This window comes from Tupaia chinensis, unplaced genomic scaffold, assembly GCF_000334495.1.
Source record: "Tupaia chinensis unplaced genomic scaffold, TupChi_1.0 Scaffold000561_1, whole genome shotgun sequence".
Lineage (NCBI taxonomy): Eukaryota > Metazoa > Chordata > Mammalia > Scandentia > Tupaiidae > Tupaia > Tupaia belangeri.
Genome location: NW_006160074.1, coordinates 1868167 through 1876831, shown reverse-complemented (window position 1 = coordinate 1876831; position 8665 = coordinate 1868167).

The window sequence follows — 8665 nt, the reverse complement described above, 5'->3', positions numbered from 1 at the left end:
TTGCCCCCTGGACCCTCCTGCAGGACCCCTGCCCCCTGGCCCCCCGGCCACCTCCTGCAGGACCCCTGTCCCCTACCCCCTGCCCCCTCCTCTGGATTCTGATTCTATGCAAAGGGTGTGTCCAGAGCGCAAGCAGCTAGGCCCAGCCTGCAGAGCCAGCCCTTGGTGGTGAGGACGAGGAAGTGTGGGGGAGTTCGAGTCACTGAGAGACCATCACTTGTGTGGGGCCAGCTGGACCCTTGCTGGGAAGTGGCACGCGTGTTGGCGTTTGGATCCATCTTTTCTTTCTCCCTGAGGAGAAGGGGGCAGTAGATGGTGTGGTGAAACACCGGACAGGCTTATTCGTGACTCGGCGTGCGAGCCTGTGTCCTTGGGCAGGGAGGGTCATCTGCCCTGCCATCACGAATGGGAGAGTTGGCTGGTCCAGGCCAGCACCCAATTTCCCAGTGCCCTGCCCTGTCAGTCGGAGGCGCTCACCTGCTGGGTCACATGACCTTGCATTGCTTAGTCACCTCTGCGAGGCATTTGGTGGCTACTCAGTGACTGTTGAACTCAGCCCCCATTTACAGAGAGGGATGTGTTAGCACCTTGACCTGGTGGGAGAAGCAGGTGCGTAAGCATGACAAGGCACAGAGAGCTGGTAGTGGGGACCCAAGTAGCACACTGAAGGAAAGCCTTGCTGAGGAAGTGACTGACCGAGACGTCAAGCTGACCAGCTGGTTGCCACCAGAGGAGGGTGAGGTTGGAGCGAGGGCCAAAGCCAGCCCTTCTAGAAGAGGCCAGGCCAGACGGTCTGGAGCTGGGGTGGTCTGAGGCAGGGTGGCCGAGGGTGCCTTGGGAAGAGCAGTGGGCCAGCTGCCGCCTCAGCCTCACTTGGGGCACAGCCGTACGGTGGCGTCCGGTTGGCCCAGGGTTGGGGCAGGAGCCAGGGGCCAGGGCCATGCTGAAAGCAGTGCTCAAGCTGGAGTTCGAAAGGTAGAGGGAAGGGCTTGCAAATGGTTTCTCCCACCCCTCGGCGAAATGGGACTTTGTCTGGATTTGGCTTTCTGGGGAAGGGTCAGCCCATGGACAGCCTCTGAGGGCACTGCACAGTCTCAGGGACTGGAAGTGGGAGCGGCCACGGCCTGCCTTTGTGGAGCATGCGTGCTGAGAGCGTGCTCGGCCACCTCACCCTGCCCTCTGCCTGCAGAGGATGGGGCCTGGAGGGAAGGGGCCAGATGGCTGTTGTGGGAAGGAGTGGTGAGTGCCGGACTGGCCAGAGAGGCTCCAGGAGGCTCCGGCCAGGTTGGAGCTGGTCCTGTTCTCTGGCACCACACTGTCCAGGTTGGAGCTGGTCCTGTTCTCAGGTTACTCTGCAGGCCCGTAACATTTTCCTACTTGTCAAGGTTCATTTTTCTTTTCCCTTCCCTGGAAGGCAGATTTGCAACAAGGGCTTCTCACCAAGGTGCTGTGGTGGTGGGGTGTGGGGGTCTTCATGCCCCACCCTCTGCCACCGCTGGGGGTGGGGGTTGGCCCTCTAATTTCTCTCTGGTCTTTCCAGCACACCTGCCTGTCGTTTAAGCCCACCTTTGCTTTGTGTCTCCCCTGAGACCTCCCCATGGCTCTCTGATTCTCCTCCATTGCCTACGGCCCTCCCTGGAGGCTGTCCGCGCCCTTCACTCTCCACCTCTGGCTTCAGAGACCTCACATGTTTCTGAGCAAGGCCTGGAGTCCCTGTCCAAGGGCCCCGTTGACAATAATGGTGGGGGCGGGGGACAGGGCAGGAGCTGGCCGAGGGCCCCTCCCAGGCAGCCTCAGAGCCACAGCAGTAGTAATAGCTGGCGTTTACTGAGCGTCTACTCTGTGATGGTTACTTTGCTAAATGCTTTATTTACTGCATGGATCCCTTAGCCTCTCAACAACCCGATGAGGTACGTGCTATTACTGTCCCCGTTAAATCGGAGACCCAGAGAGTGGGTGAAGAGCCAGCTGCTTGTCTTTTCCTCCCTGAGGGACTCTTTAAAGGTGAGCTAGGACACTCCTCCTCCAGCCATGGCTGACTGGGAAAACCATGCTGGCTGTGGAGAGGCCTCCACCAGGCTGAGGCGTCTTGGGTAAAAGTCGCTTCTTCAGCCGGCCCTTGGTGCCTTGATTGAGGTCCTGGTGAGAAGGCGTTCTTGTGGTCTAACAAGAACCCTTTCTACCCCCACCGTAGCCCTGACCGAAGGGTGTCGCAGCCCTGCCAGCCTTTCTGGTGCTGGGTCGCGGGGCTGGGGCAGGGCAGGGCAGTGTGTTCTCTGTTACCAGGTCGTTGACTGAGGGCCTCCCTGCCCAGTGGGTGGGCACAGGGATCTGTACAGTGGCCAGCGAAAGCCTCTCCCAGGGACTCCACTTTCACTCCTCCTAATGACCTTCCCCAGGCCTGGAGCTCGCTCTTCCCTTCCCTCTCAGCATCCTGCCAGCGGGACCTGCTCTTTGGTGTCCCTAAATCTGTAACCTGAGGAGTAGGGCAGGACAGGGCTCTGGGGCACCTGGCCACCTTAGAATGTGTCTCTGTTGTTTCTTCAGCTTGTCCCAGGCCCCCCGCAGGCTGCAATTTTCAAAGCTATCTTTCTTTCAGAGGGCGGGGAGTTCGCTGTTAATGTGAAGAGACCCTTACTAAGGCCAGGTGTGTTCCAGGCAATAGTAGTTGGACCACTTGGGAGACAGACAGAGATAATCCCCAGGGAAGACTTCTCTGGAATACCCTAGAGATGAGCCAGAGTCCCTGTTCTCCTCTCTGACTGCTGGAGGCTCTGGCCCAGTGAAAGCCCAGCGGAAGTGAGGTTCGAAAACGCCCCGCAAAGGATAAACCCCAAGGGGGGTCTTTTGGAGATAGTGGTTGGATTTGGGGTATGTGTGAGACATGGGGGTGTTTTAGAGTCTGGGAAGGGACTGTGCCTCCCTAGAGATGGGACTGCCTGTAACCAGCACCTGGCGAGAATTGACCCTGAGAGGTGAGATGCTCTCAATCCTAGAGGAGGTCGCGGCTGGCCAGGTGCAGCCGTTGGTGTGGGGAGGCGTCCTGTGGGTGGGGGTGCGCTGAGTGGCCGCAGGAGTGCCCGTGGGCAGCCTCCCCGAGAGCAGGGCTCGGCCCCATCCCCGTGCAGAGAGACTGCCCTGGCTCGAGCTTTCGGTGCTCGCCGGAACACACGGGCTTTGCTGTTTATCCCGCCTCTCTGCCTCCTCTCTGGCTGCCCCGAGGGTGACAGAGGTAGTGACTTTCAGAGAAGGCCTATGCCAGGGCCCTTGGGGTCTTCAGAGGACCCCCTTTCTGTCTGTCCTCCGGTTTTCAGTGCCCCCTTAGTTCCAGCTTTTGTCCCTTTCCAGCCTGTCCTCGCCCTGTCCTCATCCCACCCCCCACCCGCCACCTCCTCAGGACAGAGACTGCTGGCCTTTTCCCCATAAGTTTATTTATTTCTTCCATGAGTGACAGAGACAAAGAGAAAAACAGAAAGAGATAGAGCAACAGCACTTTCAGTATCATTTTTGCACCACAACCCATCCCCAGCCTTCAGCCAAGGGTACTCGAAGGTTCGAGCCCTGGAACCTTCCCAGTGAGAGCGCCTCACAGAGCGTTGTTTAGTCACTTCTGTGCCTGCCGGATGACCTATGCACAGAGGTGGTCCTTAATGTTGACCAAGTGAGGGCCACAGGCCCTGCCTCAAGGAGAGCAAGAGAAGGGGGCCGCCTCTCATCACGAAGGGTTAACAGTCTACCTAAGAAAAGCCCAGCAAAGGTGGGGCTTGGAGGCTCAGAGACAGCAACTCGGGGCTCCCAGGCCAGGCTGGCCCATGTCTGCCCAGCCCCGGGAAGCCTGGTGCGGTGAGTAATGAAAGTCGGGCAGGCCGTGGTCATATGGTACGCTGAAACCCACCCCTCGCAAAGTCCCGTGCCCTTTGGTCTCGACTTTTTTTCTTTGCTTTTATTTTATTGTTTACAAAACTTACGATTTCTTATTTCCATTTAATCATTGCACATCTTTGTAGTGGAAACCCTCAGATACTAGAGATGGCCCCTGGCCATGGACCTTACTGCCTCTCAGCCCTGAGGCCTGGAAACCAGACCTCTGGGTCCTTCGACATCCCGGTCCTCCCCGACTCTTCCACACCCTCCACTGTCTAGGCGAGCCTCATGCAGGGAGGATCCAGGAGTCCAGATGGGACCTGGGCCTCCGCTGGGGCAGTGCCTTCTTGGTTGCCCCCGGAAGGCTGTGCCTGGGTGGCACTTTGTAAAGTGTTACAGAGCGCCGCCTAGGCCACGGTCCTCAGTGGTGGGGGGTCCCTACGGTGCCCAGCTCTGTTCCAGGCTCGGGGCTTGAGTTACCATTTGCTCCTTATTTCCCCGCCCAATAATCCCAACAGGTGGGGGTTGTGGTTTCAGTTACGTAGATGAGAAAACTGAGTCACAGAGAGATGAAGCCACTGGTCGAGAGTTCATGAGAACATAGGCAGACAAGGGTTAATAAAGAGGGCCTAAGATGAGCCTTACCTAAGGAAATAAGTGGGCTCATCAGGTTTGTGAAAGGACCTGGATAAAGACCCTGACATAGCTTTTACAACAGGGGAAACAGACTTTCCAGACCCCTCTTTGGTGCCATCTCTGACAATAAGCTCTGCGGTCGATAGACGCCCTGCACTCCTGAGAAAGGACCAGCCTCCCACCTGGACTGAGCTTGCACAGTATCCTTCCCTTTCCCCTGCAACTGAGGCCATAGAAAGAGACCCTCCCGGGGCACGAACTCACGAACTCGAGAACCTGATCAGGTCTTGTCCCGGATATTCTTGCCTGGCCTCTCCCGGGCACTGTTGCTGGAGCGCTAATAAACTTCTACTCATGTTCACATTTCTGTCTCTGGTAAATCCTTTTACCACACGCACACCTGCCCCACTGCCCCACCGCGTGAGGTCTTACTGGCCAGGAAATGAAAGTGCTTATATTCGAACCCAGGGCTGTCAACCATCCTGGCTCTTTTCAAGAAGCTACATGTTCCGCTGTAGTCAGTGAGAGGCAGCCTTCTCTGAGGGAGGAGCAGGCTGCCTCTCACTGCCCCCTCTTGCCTGAGCAGGGCGGGGCGGAGGTGCTTTCTCTAAGCCTCCCTGAGCCTGGGGTCTCCTCCGCACCAGGCAGACACCACGGAGGGAGCATAGGAGGCAGTTGCAATGTAGTGGGGACCACGGGGCTGGGTGGCGATCTGGGGAATCCCGCTCAGCGGGAGGGCTCTCATGACCTGTTTGCATTCATCCCCTTCAGGGGGTGCTCGGCTCTGTGGGCTCAGCAGTTTCTCAGCAGCTTCTCAGGCTCCAGATCCAACCCATCCCCCTGGCTCTCAGGCCACAGAGGGTTCTGGGCCGGCCCTGGTGGAGCCCAGCCATGAACTTTCCCCAGCTGGGCAGCCGAGACAGACGCATTCTGGCCGCGTTTGAGGAAGGGAGACAGGCCGTAGACAGCGGGCGGAGAGGAGAGGCCGTGTGCTTTGGAATTAAATGCACTGAAGCAATTGACATAATGGTTGGGGAATCCACAGCTTAGGAACTCTTTTATTGTGTGTTTTAATTTCATTTAATTTTTGAAGAAGTAATACACTCCCATGGGTTAAGAAAAGAGTATATTGCGGAAGTCTTCCTCTCGCCTCTGTCGCCAGCCGCGTGGCCCCTCTCCCCAGCGGCACCATGGCTCCAGTGTATCTGTCCGGAGGTAACCTACACACACAGGCGGGTACGGACGGGCAGTGTTAACACTATGTGTTTGCACACTATCTGCAAAAGAATGTTTTTGCACATTGCTCGTTTTCATCTAACTGTATCTCAGAGATCTGTGTTAGCATCTAAATACCTCCTCATTCTTTCATTAGGGCTGGGTAATAGTCCAGTCTATAGGTGCAAGATCATTTTTATTTTTCTATGTATTTATTTTAAAGAAGTATTTATCATTATTATTACTATTTTTTAATTTGGCCACACACACACACACACACACACAGAGCAAACTGCCAGGTTTGGAACTTGAACTATGGTCAGTCATGTGGGAGTCCAGCACTTTAACCACCATGCCATCCTCTGGCCCCTATTTATTTTTTTAGAGAGATTTTTGCTATAGGGTGTGCATGCTTGTTGGAGAGACAGAGACAGAAAGTGAGAAATCACCCCCCGGGGGGATGGCCATGCTGCAATCCCTTCTCCTCTTGGGATGTTGGGCAAGCACGCACACGTGCCTGGCGTGAGTTTTAAGCCACCGGGTCTGGGACTTGAACAGCAGTCAATTGTGTGAGAGCCCAGAGACATAGCCATTATGCCAGCTGGTGGTCCCTCACTTTTATTTGTTACTGGAATATAATGTACAGACAGCAGAATGCACATCTCTCTAGTAGACAGTGAGAAAAAAGCATTTGCACACCTGTATGTACCGCAGGGACCACCACCCGAATAAGAGAACTTTCCCATCACCCCAGAAAGTTCCCTGTCAAGAAGCTACTGGTATTTGACTTCTCTGACCCTGCCTCAGTTTCCTTGTCTTTGACACGGGGGCTGTCCTGGCACTGACCAGCACAGCTGTCCTGAGGACAGTGCCTCTACCCCAGAGAGTGGTGACACACAGAAACCGGTTAGTGAAAGAGGTCAGTGCCATTCCGAATGAAGCTCTGTCGGTGCTCTTTCTCCTGTCTCCTCTCGGGCTCTCCAGTTACCTGTAGTCCCCCGCCCACCTTACACACGCCCACACCGACAGACACACTCTCTCTCTCTCTCTCTCTCTCACACACACACACACACACACTCACACAGTCTAGCCACAGAGACAAACCAAGAGGGCATTGTGAGAAGCTGGGCTGAGTGAATGGCCCCATTGTTCTGGGTTGAGTTCCCAGAGCCGACCGGTGTGGCACTGACCAGGGCTGGGCTGTCTAGTGCCCATGGATCCCCTGAGTAAGGGCTGGCCACACCTAGTGGGGATCCCCCTGCCCCTCCTTCCCCTAGTTCAGCCCAAGTCCCTGCCTCCCATTCATCCCAGAGGATACTCCCATTCTTCACGGTGCCCCTGGCCCTGAACGCCAAGGGCTGGGGACTTGCTGATGGTGTCCTCGCAGCTGGTGTAGCAGCCCGAGAGGCGGAGCGGCCAGAGGCTGGGGGCAGATGTGAATGGGAGCAAGCTGAGCCACAGGAGTGACGCCTCTGGATCGGCCCCTCTTTTCCTGGAGGGGATGATGTGGGCAGCCCGAGTGTCCCCCTGGAGCAGCCTGTAGGGAGCTGCCTGCGGCTCACACGTGCTAGGTGGTGGCCCTCGGGTGGGGAGGGGCTGGGCAGCCCACTGGGCTTCCCCAGATTCCCCAGAGGCGAGGCCTCAGGGCAACCTGGCATCTGTCTCCTGACCTGCCCACCTCTGCAGCCCGCCTGTGCAGATGCCCTGCCTGTCACCACCGACCAGAAGGAGGCGCCAGAAGGGCCTCCAGCCTTTCAGGACCACCGGGGCTGCAGACAGGGTTGCCCTGGTGGCCAGTATGAGGTGAGCTTCCAGGAGCAAGGGAAAATGGGAGTGCAGAGTGAGGGTGGGTGAGAGGGGACAGGGCAGGAGGTCGGACAGGGAGAGCTGGCCTGGAGATCCGTGGGGGGCCCGGGGTGCTGGAGGCTGCGGGAAGGGTCTCTCAGCCAGAGAACATGCCTCCAGGGCTCGAGGTTTCCTTCTGCCTCAGTGAAGGGGCTAGACTGGTGTTCCTTGCTGGTCCAGGTGTCCCAAGAGTCTGGGCCGGGGTCGTGGTGGCTCCTGTAGTCCCAGGACGTGTCATTGAGTTGCCCCCTGAGTCCAGAGACTGTCCCTCCTTCTCTGTCTCTGCCACTTTGAGCGCCTACCCAAAGAGCAGGGGGCAAGGCCTCTCCTGGGCCTCTGCCTGCACGGCCGGGTCCGAGCAGGCCTGCACTGTGCTCTGAGCTGGCTGGCCAGGGCAGAGGCTTCCATGGCAGGAGGAGCCAGCCCCGTCAGGAGCCCGTCTCCTCCGGGCCAGCCTCCCTTGCCATGGAAACAGCCCTGCGGAGGCCTGGGAATTACCCAGGATGGGAATTTTAATTGTAGCCCACGATCCTATTCTGCTGTCCGCCCCCAACTCCACCACCTCCCCAGCCCCGGGGCTGTGAGATTGTCACTGTGTCATATTTTTAGATCAGACACGAGGTCCGCAGCACACCCGAGGCCCTGCTTGCCTTGGGCACTTCATGTGTCTCCACATGGCTCTGGAGCTGGGCATCTCAGGACTCGCCCCCGTGACAGGTGTGTGGGGGTGGGCAGCAGGAGGTGGCAGCCTCTGAGATGGACCAGGGCCTGTGGCCACCACTCCTTCGCCACCGCAGCCGGCTCTGGGAGACAGCCGGGGTGTGGGCACCCACGATGCTCCTCAGCCTGGCTGCAGGGGAGCGTGGCATGGCCAGTGCGGTGGGCCAGCAGAGGTGGCCTCTGTGCTGGGCCCCTCTGCAGAAGCAGCGGGAGCTGGCTCTGGCCTTAGGAGGAAGGGGACAGCTGGCCTTCTCTGGCCTTTTCTTCCTCCAGAGAGCTCAGGGACTTGGATGAGACTCACCTTGGCAAGATCTGGGCTGGACCATGTGACACCTGAGGAAGGAAGACTGCGTGGCGGGCCGGGCCGGGGCCGCCTTCGGCTGGC